At 35.1% G+C, this 15628-nt stretch overlaps 1 long non-coding RNA gene across 1 annotated transcript; it reads right to left on the bottom strand.

Moving 5' to 3' along the window:
* Positions 1-14036: 14036 nt before the first annotated feature.
* Positions 14037-14730, bottom strand: LOC149237128 (uncharacterized). Its single transcript, XR_016245236.1, has 3 exons — positions 14395-14730; positions 14181-14265; positions 14037-14085 (listed from the first exon to the last, which is right to left on the bottom strand). It is a non-coding gene; the product is annotated as an uncharacterized LOC149237128 (long non-coding RNA).
* Positions 14731-15628: the final 898 nt, after the last annotated feature.

Below are 15628 nucleotides of genomic sequence, written 5' to 3'. Positions count from 1 at the left end.
AAGGAGGAAACATTGGTACATTGTATTTATGCAATGGTATTTATAATTCTGTTAATGCTTTAACCTCTACAAGATAAGAAGCAACATTGTGGCATCATAGGCTAGGGCACATGAGTGAGAAGGGGATGCAGATTCTTCACTCAAGAAATTTGTTGCCAGGTTTGAAGCATGTTGCTTTAAAATTCTGTGAAAATTGTGTTTATGGAAAATAAAAGAGAGTCAGATTCCTTAGAGTTGGGAAAGAAAAGAAAAATTAAAAATTAAAGTTTGTGCACACTGATGTATGGGGACCTGCTCAGGTATCATCTCTTGTAGCTCTCGTTATTATGTTATTTTTATTGATGATGCAACGAGAAAAACCTGGATTTATTGTATTTGATACTTTCAAGAAATGAAAATCTTTGGTTGAAAATGAGACAAATAAAAGGTTGAAGTGGCTCAGATCAGATAATCGAGGTGAATATTGCAGCAAAGAGTTTGATAGGTACCGTTCAAAGAATGGAATTCACAGAGAGAAGACAGTTCCAGGAGCACCACAAGAAAATCGTGTCGGAAAAGATGAACATGACAATCATGGAGCGTGCAAGGTGCATGAGATTGCGTGAAAGATTTCCTTTACAATTTTGGAAAAATGTTGTAGATATTGTTGTTTATCTAATAAACAAAGGGCCTTCAAGTTCCTTGGATGGTTGTATTCCAGAGGAGGCATGGACAGGTAAAAAGGTAAACTACTCATTTTTAAAGACTTTTGGTTGTGTAGCCTTTGTCCACATTAATAAAGAAAATAGAACCAAGCTTGAGGCAAAATCAAAGAAATGTACCTTTATTGGATATGGTGTTAATGATTTTAGTTATCGCTTATATGATTATGAAAATCACAAAATCATTAGGAGAAGAGATGTGATCTTCAATGAAAAGGTCTTGTATAAGAATCAGTGGCAGGAAAATAAACAAGAAAAAAACCAGAGAATACAAAGTGCTTGATGATATCACAGGAAAAGTGATGGTGCCTGAAAATCATAATGATCTACAACTAGAACAACAATCACAATAGCAACAAGCACCTCAAACACTGGAAAGTGGTGTTAGAAAATCTACTAGGACAAGTAGCCCCCTAAACGATACTCTCCTTCATTATATTATGTATTGTTCACTGATTCTGGTGAACCAGAATATTATGAAAAAGCAGTGCAAGTAGAATCCATGAAGAAGTGGGAGCAAGCCATGAAAGAAGAGATGGACTCCTTAGCACATAACCAGACTTGGGATTTAGTCAAGTTTCCTGTAAGTAAAACAACATTGCAGAATAAATTGGTTTACACTCTGAAGGAAGAAGATGGAGGAAAACAGAGGTACAAAGCTAGACTTGTGGTGAAGGGGTTTGCACAGAAGAAAGGTATTGATTTTGATGAAATATTTTCTCCTGTTTGTTAAAATGACTTCAATCAAAACTATTTTAAAATCTAGTAGTAGTTGAAGATTTTCATCTTGATCAGTTAGATGTAAAGACAACATTTCTCCATGGAGATTTGGAGGACGAGATATTTTGAAAAGTTCACACCTTAAACTTGTAATTTCAACAAATATCTGACAAATTCTTAGCAAATTTGGCTAAGAAATATGTCCAACACTGCAAAAGCTATAAAAAATAAGATATAAAATTACATATAACATTTCATTAGAATTTTAAACAAAAATTTGTTTCTCAACAATATTAACTAAACAACTTCAAGAAAACCTTTTAACACATCATGAAACCCTTAGTCATTTTAATGCCCAAAAATGGTTAAACCCTTTCACAATTTTGAATTGATTCGACGTTAATGAATCTTGTATGTTCAAGGGTTTTAATATGTCTTAATATCATATTGATAAATATATTTTATCATATGTATGTACCATCACATGCACACTAAAAAGGGATGTTGATTTTCAACAAGCGATGTTGATTTTTATTTCTTTGTTTTTAAAATAAAAAGGTAAGCCATAATTTTGATGAGATATATGTAAATAAGTTATATTTTTGTGGTTCTTATGATTTAATAGTCAAATATTAACTACATTTAGGTATCAATATATAAAATATTAATTTTATTAATACATAAAATATAATGATATATTTTGAAAAATATATATTCTTTCACATCGAAATATATTTTAGAAAAAAATAAAATAAAATACAAGTAAGTAAATTATTAAAGATGATTAATTTAAAATAATTCAATTTCATAGCAAACCATTTAACACAATATGTTAAATAGAATCCCTTTAATATTTAAACAAGGATAGCTGCGATGCAGCGAGTCCCTGCACTAAGTTGAGATGTGTCATAGCTATGCTGACAAGCTCTTAGTTCAAGCCAAGACAGAAGAAAACTAGTATGACCTGTTGCAATACACCTCAGGCACATTCTGGACAACAAGTGTCTGGACAACGAGTCCCTGCACTAAGTTGAGATGTGTCATAGCTATGCTGGCAAGCTCTTAGTTCAAGCCAAGACAGAAGAAAACTAGTATGACCTGTTGCAATACACCTCAGGCACATTCTGGACAACAAGTGTCTGGACAACAAGTGTGTGTGTTATAACAGGTTGTTCAGCAGAATTTGACACAACTCCTTAGAATAGTGAAAAAATATGCCTAACCTAGCTAGTGGACATTCAGTTATTAAAAAAAGAAAAAAGACTACATATTCAGTGGTTCAGAGCATAACTTTCCTCCTTAAGAGTTCAGTTCTCGTTTGCAGGCATTGTTACCTCGTAGTTTTCCCAACATTGCTTCATAAAACCAATCATATAACTCCTAATCTCCCACCAACTTGATTAGGAATCACTGCGCCCTCGTCTAAGTTCATCTTATATCTTTCTACTGTGAAGTTCATAGTTTTCCCAATAGCTTTATCGGTGGTATCCAAGAAAGGCTTCAAATTACGCCTGCGAAGATTTTCCCAGAGAAAGATTTTCCAAAATTTGATAAGTTTTCGATTTTAGACTCTACGGCCATAAAATGTTCAGTACATGTGATTCCCTTAAAAAGGATTGTGAAAATGATAAATGCAGGAGCTCAATTACATGCCATATGATACTATTAAAAACTTTTTGCAAATTTCTACTATAGAAAACAGATAATCCCAATACCGAATGCTGCCCGTCCTGCACCGGTAACAGCAACCCACTTTAATTTTCAGTGAAATGGTTTGAATGTGCTTGAAATCATTACAAATTTTCTTGAGAGCCGGGGTAATTTTCAATTATGGCAAAACTAGGCTTCAGATTATATTATGATAAAAAGACGTCATGGACCATGTGGGCCCTCCCATGAACGCCACATGCCTCACCTCCTCCATGTTATACCGTGGGTCATGACCAAGCTACTACCATGGGATACTGTTGCATGAGCATGCTAGTACCTCAGCCACGTACCCAAATCTGCATGTAATCTGATGAAACCTGGGATCGATGAAACCTGTGTTAACAAATGGGGGAAAAGATCTGTCCGAGGCAAATAGCCTATTTTGCAGCGTTCATCATTCCAAGGATATGCTGGCTATGATTTCTGCTCTTACTCGAGTAGTCTGTGGGCATATCCTTCATCCCATGGAGGGCAGCACACCTCAATTAGTAGCTGAGAAGAAGAGATGCAGAGATGAGGAACAGACGATCTCATCCACCATGAATTGCGCCAAGCCGGACGATATTTCTGGTCAACACCTTACATTCTCTCCAGGTAAATAAATAGTCTCCTCATCTGTGAATTTTTTGACAGTCCTTTTAAGTTTTCATGGCCTGAATACGAATTGTAGATGAAATGAAATGAATATCTCAGAGGCTGTAAACAATTGGATCGTGCATCAGAATTGGTATAAAGTAGGAGGCAAATGGAAAGAAAAAGTAAAATATTTGTAATATATATGGTGTGTTCTATGCTACATGGAATGAAAGGGATAAAGGAAAATTAATAAACATTTGAAACAAAATAGGCTTCTAATAGCAGTAAAACGAGCCTCGAGAAGAACCAGATCTGGAAGGGAAATACGAAATTAATCTACTATATCTGGTGTCTGGTATGCTATAAGGAATGAAGAGGTGAAATAAAAATTAGAAAAACACACGAAACAAAATAGGTTTAAATAAGGTTTGTAATAGCAGAAATATAAACGCGGAAAGGAATCCGATCTTGAAAAGAAATATAAAACCTTTGTAATATCTCTGGTGTGTGCTATCTCATATGGAATTGAAGGAAGAAATTAACAAATCAAATGAGGTTTATAGGAGACCGAAAGTTGATCATGAAAAGTAACAAGATCTGTCTTCTATTCACTCATTTCCAGGAATGGAAAAAAAAAGGACAAAATTTAATCCTGTTTGCAGTCATTCCTTCACAGTGGCCTCCTTCAACCCCTCATCGGCAAGCATTTCATAGCTTCATGGGCATGAAAATTTAAAATTTCCCTGCATAAAAATTTGCCAGAATTTGTGAGAATCAGTATTGCAGCAAAATTTGCTGCATGAAAATTTACCACGCTGGATTTACAAAGGCAACATATTATCAATTCTTTTTCTGCATGAAAATTTACCACAGCATTACATAAAAGTTTTTCATTATCAATGTAATTTTTTCAGGAGAAACTGCATGCCAAAGCACTCTCGATTTATTTCATCACTGAAAGAAATGGCGTAGCTAATGAGGAGAGCGTACCCAATGGCTTGCTGCGAGACTGCATTTGCCTCGGTGATGAGGAGGCCTCCTCTCGTGGTTCTCTGAGAATAGAACTCCACGTGGCAGGGCTGCGGGATGTTGTCGAGCGCACGACATTGAGTCATGGGAGCCAACACAACCCTGCAGGTACATGAACACGAGTTAGTACCTGAAGCTCACTGGCTTTGCAGAAAAATTATATAAATTACTTGCTCTGAAACTAAATTTGTGACATAGTAAATTACCTGTGAGACAGATTGAATAGCGGACCCATCTGAAAAGACGAAAGGAGATGAGGACTCGGGCACGAAAGAATGACTTCAATTTAACAAACGCTCGCCTGCAATATGAATGAAATACTCTCTGCTGAACTATGATTGCTAGCAGAAGCTATTGCAAAGCATAAACAATGAAACCAGAAGGCGTCTAAGAAAAGAAGCGGAAGAGTCCGGGAAAACAATTTGGAAGTGGGAGAAGAGATGCAAGGTGTTGATATTGGGGACCGCCCTCCTGATATTGGGGACCGCCCTCCTGACACCTGCCGGCAGCCAAGGACACCTGCAGCTTAACACCAAAGCACAACCTTGTAGCTTGGCATACCCCGGCTGTATGACTTAACATTAAACATTAACGAATTAATGTTAGCATTAAAACGAAACCGCACACGGTTAGGGCCAGTCGATTGTGCTTAAATACGAGTTTAAGCTATGGTCCGGCCTCTTCCGCCTCGGGAAGAGGCCAAATAAGATGGCGAAGGATGGCGAAAGAATGAGTGCAAACGAAACTTAGGATATCCCCGCTCTAACCGCCGTATAACAGAGAAGGGCAGGGGTCAACTAATGCTAAGTCGGGGTCCTATCGATTACTATAGTCCCTGCCGAATGCCAGATGGCAGGGACTAATAAGCAAAAATTCATGCAAGAATTATGATACCTTTCATGGTAAATATATTTTGTAAAAACGTGTATGTTCTATAATGATAGAAGGGTTTAATAGACTGAAAAATTTTCAACTAAAAGTGAGCTGAAAGATACAAAAATCAGTGAATTTTTAAAGATTATAACATTTCCATATAATATAATATAATATAAGTTCGTTCTAAAAAAGTACTTTTTCTTATAAGTCTCAAAATTTCTTGCAGTGCTACCAAGATCACTTTTAATAATATTGTAATATTTATAATCATGGGCTAATGTAAATACAACTCTATTTTATATGACTAATTATTACCAAAAACACACAATTAAAGCAAATATTTTTGAAGTAAATAAAAAGCATTACTACAAAATGAAATTTTCAACTATATCCACCTTTGTAATATTTTTTTTAAACTCTTATATTGTCAAATCCATTTTTATTTTTAACTTTGTGTAAATTTGTATTCTTAATTATAAATTTTTCTCACCCATGGTTATATTTGTACCTAATTACTTTAAAAATTATAAATATAGGCATCCTACTTCTGAGTGTCCTAGTTATGGACTTTCTTGTTGAGATGTGTTCATCCATTTTAATTCATGTTATTTGATTTATTGTATTCATTCATTTAAATTGGCCGTTGTAGTAATACCCAATGCCTAATCTTCCTCAATTTAGTCAAAGAGATTTTTCTCCCTTCTAAGTAATAATTATTTTATTTATGTCCTATTTCCATCCCCCAAGGAGTTTTTAGATATGACAACTTTGAATTAAAACTGATAACCTATTTTACATTTAAACTTGTGTACATGCAATACTCCTCAAAGATACGGGTGTTGGACCATTACCAGTGTTATGGATTTTAAGGTCCCCCTATTTTAGGAAATAGTGTCAGGAAAGTGTTATTATTGGGTAGTTATGACATTTAGAATAATGACATAATGGCCAGGATATGTTTTGATGAAAAACTATGATGATATAATTATTTGAGTTTGAAATAAATTAATGTGGTATTTGGAAAGAACAAAGTAACGAATGAAAACATTTTCGTAATCCATAATCTAGATGGACAGAATGGACAAAGGAAGAAAAAAATAATAATATTAGAATTTCCCAAATAACTTCTGAAAAACACCCGTGGAGTAAAATTAGGTGATTTACTAGACAAGAAGAAAAAAAAACTAGGAAAATCACCTTGTGCACTCGAAACAAGGCCGGAATGGGTATTAATGAACCGTAGTGGAAAAAGACAGGATTTAAAGGATAAAAAAAGACTCGTTTTCAAAAAAAGAAAAATAGGAAAAGCCTAGGCTATGGGGACTCGCAGCACCAAGAAAAACAAGACATCATTAATAAAAGCATGCTAGGGAAAGTGTGAATAAAAAGGCCTCCACCAGGGTAGCAGGGGGTTGTTGATTTTAGGGAAGTGGAGAGGTAGATATCAGCTCAAGGGAGAACCTAAAGAGGAGGTTCATGGTTGTGAGGTAAACGTTGTTTCATCCCAATCAATTTCTTCATATCAAGTTGTGGGTTAGAAATTATAGACTAATGCGATTGAATTCAAAGGAAATGACAAATACTATTGGTAGTCGTGTATCAAGTAATAGACTGTGAAATGAATTCTTTTATGAAATTAATCTATGCAGAGTATTGAAATTTGGTAGGAGTAAGTTAGTTTTGATGGGTTGGGCTATTAATGGTGCAGATTTCTCCATTAATGGAACCCCATTAATATACATTTTTGTTTAATAAGTATCTTTAGTAGCTATAATATGCATTGATATATGACGAGAATAATAATAGTCGTACAAAAACGCTATTTATAGTTCTCTTTTAAGTGAGATAAGGTTCGTGTGTAACTGTAACACAAATATGCACTGTGGATATAGCTGTTTGTAGCAGCATATACCACTATCTAGCCATAAAATTATGTTAACTTGTTCAACAACTGTGATTGTGAACGAAACCTAGAGGTGAAACTTGAGTTAACTAAGATATTAGGGTGATCAATATTCGAATTCAAAGGAGAAGGCATGAATCATCTCTGAGTATAATATTTTCGCAGGCAGCGCATGCGATAGCCTGCATGTTGCTACTCAGGAACACCACCTTATATATATATATATATATATATATATACACACACACACACCAATTAAGTTGTTACTAAAGTTACACTGGGAAAATTGTATAGGAATAGAAACCTACGTAATTCAGTAGAAGATATATATAAACATAAAATGAAAATAACATACACCATTGGCATTGAAATGAGAACTTTGTGACATAGCATAGGTTATAATTAATAGAAAGTCGAGAGAAACAACACCTATAACCTCTATAGGATCAGATGTGTTGAATCATCATTACATGACATGTGAAACACATTATAAACAGGGAAAGTGAAACATCAAGTAACGGTGTACAAAACTAAAGAGGAGCATCACAATTCGTGACAAATTAAGCCAAATGAAGTTACCTGTTCAAGTTACTAGTTCAACAAATTACCAGTACTATAGCATTAATATTTTTAGTGAAATCAAATCATCTATTCATGCATCGAGATTTAAGCATAGCAAGAAAACATGTGTGTTTTTTTATTAAATCAATAAATCCCTATAGGGCTAGAGCGCTATGTACGAACTATAAGCATTCAAGCCAAGTGAATACAATAAAACCCAGAACCCAAAATTTCATACTTAAAATAGTACCCACAAGAGTAACGGGGTGAAGCAGTTGTGCTATGCCATATACGGGTGCTACACCTGTATTTAGAGCTCTATACTGGATGAGTACCCCTAAGCTATTAGAGTTGAACATGCAACTGCAAGTGCTACTAGATAAGGGCTATATCAGACAGAGTGTGTAACCATGGGGGCCCCGGTACTGTTTGTTAAGAGAAAGGATGGTACATTTAGAATGTGTATTAACCATAGGCAGCTAAATAAGTTAACCATTGAGAACATATATCCCCTAACGTGAATCAATGATTTGGTTGATCTAAGGGGAAATTGTCTTTTCAAAAATGGATTTGAGAACTGGATATCACGAGTTACGCATTAAGGACGAAGACATACATAAGATAACTTTTAGAACGATTTATGACCATTATGACTTGGTGGTATCACCTTTTCGACTTACGAATGCCCTGCGAATTTCATGTCTCATGAACATTATGCTCCTTAAGTATCTTGATCATGAGTTCATTTTAGTCTTCATTGACGACAATCAAGCGGACTCAAAAAATGAGGAGCATCAAGAACATCTTATATTGGTGCCACAAATGCTTAGGGAGCATAAACTTTATGAAAATAACAATAAGTGTGAGTTCTATAAACAAAAATCTAATATGTAGGACATATCATTTCAAAAGAAGGATCAGTAGCTTTTTCCTTTATATGGATTGTTGGATACTACCGAAGATTTGTGCAAGGGTTTTCAAAGTTGGCCGACACCATTACCTCTCTACAGAAGAAGGGGGTGAATTTTGAATGGAAAAATAAATGCGAGGAAAGCTTTAATGAATTAAAGAAAATGCTGACAACAATTGTTATATTTAAAATAACAAACCCAAATGAGGAGTTTATAGTGTGCACAAACGCTTGTCTATAGGGGTTGAGGGTGTACTACTACAAGATAATGCAGTCATAACCTATGAGTCAGGAAAAATAAAAAAACATGAACGAAATTATGATATTTATTACTTGGAACTAGATGTAGTAATCCATACCTTGAAAATGTGTAGGAATTACTTGCTAGGAAAGAAGTTTGTGTTAATAATTGATCATATCAATTTAAAATACTTCTTCAATCAACCTGATCTAAATGCCAGATATGCAAGATGGTTAGATTTCTTTAGTGAGTTTGACATGCAAATCAAACACATTAAGGGAAAGGGGAACAATATTGTTGATGCCTCAATCAAAATGTTCTCATTCTCTAATTGTCAATGTGGAGAGTAGTGTTAAAAGAGATTTGGAAGAACATATACAGTTAACAGTGCAACTAGACCCGAGCTATCAAGAAAGGCAACTGAAAATACATCAAGGAGAAATTTTGGGGTATGATATAAACTCAAAATTCTTAATTACATATAAGAATAGGTTGTATATTCTAGATGTAGCAGCATTAAAACAAATAATTCTAGATGAATGTCATAAGAGACCGTACTCCGATCATCCAGGGTATTAGAAAATGGTAACATCCTTGAGGAAACATTTTTTTTCCCAAGTATGAAGAAAGAGGTGGCATATTATTTAGCCAAATGCATAGACTGTCAAAGGTGAATGTGGAACACCAACATCCAGCAATATTGTTGAATCCACTACCCATACCAAAACGGAAGTGGGAGATTATCTCCATGGTGAATGTGGAACACATCATCCAACAATATTTTTGAATCCACTACCCATACCAAAACGGGAAGTAGGAGATTATCTCCATGGATTTTATAGCAAGTAGGAGATTATCTCCATGGATTTTATAGCAGTGTTACCAAGAACCAGACATCAGAGGGACTCCATTATGGTATTATGGTGGTAGTGGATGCATTGACTAAAGAAACACATCCAAGTGTAGTCCACTTTTGGTATTGCACAATTTGCTAATATATTCATGAAGGACATCTTCAGACATCATGGGATACCAAAGATGATAGTTTCATATAGGGATGCAAAGTTTAAGTCTAACTTCTGAAAGGCCTTGTTCGAGGGTTTGAGAACTAAGTTGAGCTTTAGTACCGCATATTATCCTCAGACATATGGGCAAACTGAGAGAATATATCAAATAGATATGCTTCGAATGTATGTGAGAAAGAATATATCAAATAGCTATGCTTCGAATGTATGTGATGGACAATCCCACCAAGTGGGAATACTTTATGCATTTAGTTGAGTTTTCATATAATAATAGTTATTAGACTACAATTAAGATGAGCCCATTCGAAGCCTTATATGGCCGAAAATTCCATCCTCTACTCAGTTGGAGCCAACATGAAGATAGGTTGATTCTTCGACCCAAGATTCTATAAGAAATGGCGTTGATATTGTGGAAAATTCAATACAATATTAAATTTGTGAAGACTGAAAAGGGAGTTATGTGGACAAAAAAAGGACACATGAGGATTTACAAGTGGGAGAGCATGTATGCCTGAGAGTAAAGCCTCAAAAAAGTACTCTTAGAACCAGAGAATGTGCTAAATTAGCTCCATGGTTCTGTGGGCCATTTCAAATTTTGGAACGAGTGGGTCTAGTAACATACCACTTGGCCTTACATATTCATGTTAAATTTCATAATGTGTTTCATGTATCGTTATTGAAAAAATATGTTCATGATCCTTCTCATATAGTGGACTATAATGTGTTCTGGGTGGAGCCCGAAGGAGACTTTCTGCTAGAGCCACTCCGTATCCTGGAGTGTTAAGAGACCGTGCTCAATAATTTAGTCATGGCTCAGGTTAAAGCGTAGTGGAAGAACTTTACTCCCGAGGAGGCCACTTGGGGATTGGAAGACATCTTGAGAACTAGTTATCCAAAGTGGTTTGCAAAAGAAATGCTTGAATAATAAACACCAAGGATGATGTTGGTTTGTTTTGGGGGGAAGATGTAAGGTACCTCTATTTTAGAAAATAATGTAGTAAAGTGTTATTATTGGGTAATTATGACATTTAGGATAATGGCACAATGGTCAAGAATTGTTTTGATGAAAAGGTATGATGGTGTAATTATTTGAGTTTTAAATAAATTAATGTGGTATTTGAAGAAATTACTTGGAAATAACAAAGTAACGAATGATATCATTTTCCTAATCCATAATATAGATGGATAAAATGGGCAAAGGGCGAAAAAAAAAAAAAAAGAATAATAATATTAAACCTTCCCAAATCACTTCCGGAAAAACCCCTGGAGTAAAATTAAGAATAATAATATTAAACCTTCCCAAATCATTTCTGGAAAAACCCATGGAGTAAAATTACGTGATTTACCAGATAAGGAGAAAAAAAAAATGGGCAAATCCCCCAGTGTGGGGGAAAAAGATCTGGAATGGGTAATAAAGCACCATAGTGGAAAAAGACAAGCTTTAAAAGAGGAAAAAGGATTCCTTTACAAGAAAAGAAGAACAGGAAAATCCTAGGCTATGGGGATTAGAAGCATGGAAAAAAATGGGATTGTTATAGAATGTCTGCTAGGGAAAGTGTGAATTAAAAAGGCCTCCACCAGAAAAATAGGGAGGTGTTGATTATGGGATAGTGGAGAGGCAAATCTCAGCTAGGGGCAGAACCTAAAGAGGAGGTTCATGGTTGGGAGGCAAACGTTGTTCAATCCAATTCAATTTATTCATACCGAGTTGTGGGTTAGAAATTATATTTATTATTGATTTTATATTATAGACTAATAAGATTCAATTGAAAGGAAATGATAAATTCTGTTTGGTAGACCTGTATCAAGTAATAAAATGTGAAATGAATTGTTTTATGAAATTAATCTATTTAGACTATTGAAATTTGGTAGGAGTAAGTTTTGATGGGTTGGAATCTTGATGGTACAAAGTTCTCCATTAACAGGACCCCATTAAGAGACATTTTATTTAATAAGTATATTTAGTAGTTGTAATATGCATTGACGACCCGTTAATAAGTATATGCATTGATATATGATTGGAATAATAACAGTGGTACATAACCATTATTTATAATTCTTTTTTGACACACGCATTTTAGGGTAAGTGAGATAAGGTCCCTGTGCATCTGTAACACAAATATGCACTGTGCATATAGGTGTTTGTAGCATCATAGGCCACAGTCTAGACATCAATTTATGTTAGGTTGTTCAACAACTGTGATTGTGAAGGAAACTTAGCGGTGAAACTTGAGTTAACTAACATAATATGGTGATCAGTATTTAAATCCAAAGGAGAGGGCATCAAGCAACTCTGAGTAGCGTTTTTCCGGCAGCCCATGCGAAAACCTGCATGTATCTACTCAGGAAGAGCACCTTATATATATGTATATACGAATTAATTTGTTACTGAAGTTACACTGCGAAACCTGTATATAAATTTCCCATGTCATGTAATTTAGTAGAAGATATATATAAACATAAAATAAGAATAAGATATACCTTTGGCATTTAAATGAGAGCTTTGTGACATAGCATAGCTTATACTTAACAGAAAGGCAAGAGAAACAATACCTATAACCTCTGTAGGATTAGCTGCATTGAATCGTCATTACATGACATGGGAAAGGCATTATAAATAGGGAAAGTGAAACATCACAGTTCATAACAAATTTAGCCAAACGAAGTTACCTATTTAGGTAAGTAGTTCAACAAATTACCAATACCATGGCATTTGGATTTTTCGCTAAATGTCAAATCATCTATTCATGCATCGAGATTCAAGCATAACAAGTATATACATGTGCACTTTTTTTTATTAAATCAATACATTCATGTAGGGATATAGCGTTGTGTACGAACTGTAAGTATTCAAGCCAAGCGAATACAGTACAACCCAAAACCCAGAATTTCATACTGAAAATATTACCCACAAGAGTAAGAGGGTGAAGGAGTTATGATATCCCATACGCATATCATTCTATTCAAGTTAAAAGCAAAAAAAAAAATGTTCATTTAGATCACAGAGATTCACACTAGCACAGGCTGCTGTAATCACTAAAATTATTTAGGAAAATTATATGATTGGAAATACCACAACCCATATAAAGATACATAGTTCTAAGAGCTTGAAAAAAAAAAGCCACAAGAAATGTGAATGCTAGGAGATATCCTAAAAGCCACAGCATAAACGCACTGTGGAAATTATATTAATACGAAGGAAAATAATTGTGCAGTAAGTGAAAAGAACCAGTGCAATAGTGAACCATTCAGGCGAACCATAATAGTGTTGGGCATGAACATCCATTCAAATTTGCATAACTATGCAACATCCTTAGAACATGATAAACGATTTCACTATAAATATTTACATAAGACTCAAGAGGAGAGATTAACATGAGACTGGAGTGAAATTAATATTAACCAACAATAGAGAAAAAGAGGGAAACCCTCAAGACAAAGTACGATCGAAGCTATCAGGCCAATGTTTGCCATAAGGCTAAGAAAACCTAAATATAAACCATCCTCGTGTAAAAAAAAACACGTTGTTTTCGCCATTCATGATAGAAAACATGCACAAAAGGGTAGACCAAGACAACATTACGAACCTGGAGGGTGCCAAGAGAGGAATTATGCCAAAGGCATGCGAAGACCCGAGCCTAACAATAACATGAACATAAATAAGCGGGTTCGTACCTATTTTCCAAAAACCCGGAAGAGTATAATAGTTAGGCGAATGTTGGAGTGAAATCTGAATGCACTAATAACATATCGTGAACATAATAAAAACAAACCTGAGAGGTTAACGCACCTGGATGACGACCGTCGGTGAGCTGAGCAAGGGACCAACAAACCTGGGCATTTAAGGTCTAAGGTTAGATGAACATCAACGAATGCCCAAAACTATTGCTTCCTATGTAAATGTGAGGTGATGGTCGAAAATATTTACACGGGGACTTTGCAAGAAGAAAAGTTGATAAATGCAGGTTGTTTCGACTTCAACCATTGATGTTATAGTAACCCTCCTCCATTACCTGCACCAAACAATCAAACAATTAGTATATTGCAGAGAAACCATTGAAAACACTGAATGTTCTTACCAAATGTGCAGAAAACCCAGTAGGACTCAATATGATAAAACTCAATAAATTGGAGAGGATTACCTAGATGGAAAGAGCAGCCCAAGCATCGTGACAGGGCAGGCCTTTGCAGAATCTGGTCAGGAAAATGAAGACCAGGGCCACCCACAAGAGGGTGCAAAGCCCCGTAGCTCAGGCAACATAAAAAATACCCCAATCACTCAAATAAACCACTCAACACTCAAATGACCCATCCCATTGAACAACTAGATCAGAATGAACAGTAAGGGAGGGTGCGGTGTTTTCTATAGGAGCAAGAAAATAACCAGAGGCACCGAGGTGAAATGAGAGGCACAAGAACAAACAGATGACCCAAATGTGAAATCTGCTACGGAAAAAGGAGATTATGGTTTAGGACGTGTAACGATCATCGTAGATGTAGCCCCAAACGAATAGTCGTTGATCTCACCTAGTAACGAGGAGTTCGTTGGGCAGAGGGGACGTGCAGGTGTTCACATGGAGGAGATAGGGGACGTGCAGGTCTTCACATGGAGGAGATGACGTGGGCGCACAGGAGTTGACAATGCAATCGTTGTAAACTGTGACTTGCGAATCGCACTTAGTACTCATAAGTAAAAACAGAAACCGAAATGTACTAATATACTACCTTCATCATAGTGAAATTAAATCAACGCGTGTAATCATTACACCTTTCGAAGTCCAACAAATAAATGGGGTATTATCCAAAGTTTATAGATGGGTATAATAGTTCCTATGGAATAATTAGGAGTTCACCAAACCTTGGTTAGAATATATACATATATGTATGGTAGCATAGGGTTAAATTACTCTAACCATCAGGGCTTTGAGATTATAAACATGACTAAAAAGGATCCTACTTAAGTTAGTCTTTGAGAAATGTTATGAAAGGTATATTATAGGAAAAAATTGAGACCTCGGAGATGTGACATGGATTTTACCAATGTTATGGGGTTTGATCGATTAGAATTTTCTTTCGAATTATCTATTAAGGATTTATTTTAGGTCAATTCTATCATTGGGTTTTTTTTTATAATTCAATTCTATACAATTTTTAAAAGTTTTATATTTACATAATTCAATTTTTTATCCAATGAGAATGCTTCTATTATATATTAACATATTTCTGTTAAACTTCACTTCGAAGATGCTCTACACAATTTTGTCGTAAGTAATAATTTCCTTTAAAGTTAGATTTTATCAAACACAAAATTTATTAAGAAATTTCAATTTATTTTAAACATATTTCATAACATGAATATAAAATCAATAATTTTAC

The sequence above is a fragment of the Pinus tabuliformis genome, chromosome 8 (genome assembly GCF_031772625.1).
Source record: "Pinus tabuliformis cultivar Carrire ecotype Pingquan chromosome 8, CPIR1, whole genome shotgun sequence".
Classification (NCBI taxonomy): domain Eukaryota; kingdom Viridiplantae; phylum Streptophyta; class Pinopsida; order Pinales; family Pinaceae; genus Pinus; species Pinus tabuliformis.
The sequence above is the reverse complement of the archived record's forward strand: the minus strand, read 5'-3'. Positions and strand labels throughout refer to the sequence as shown.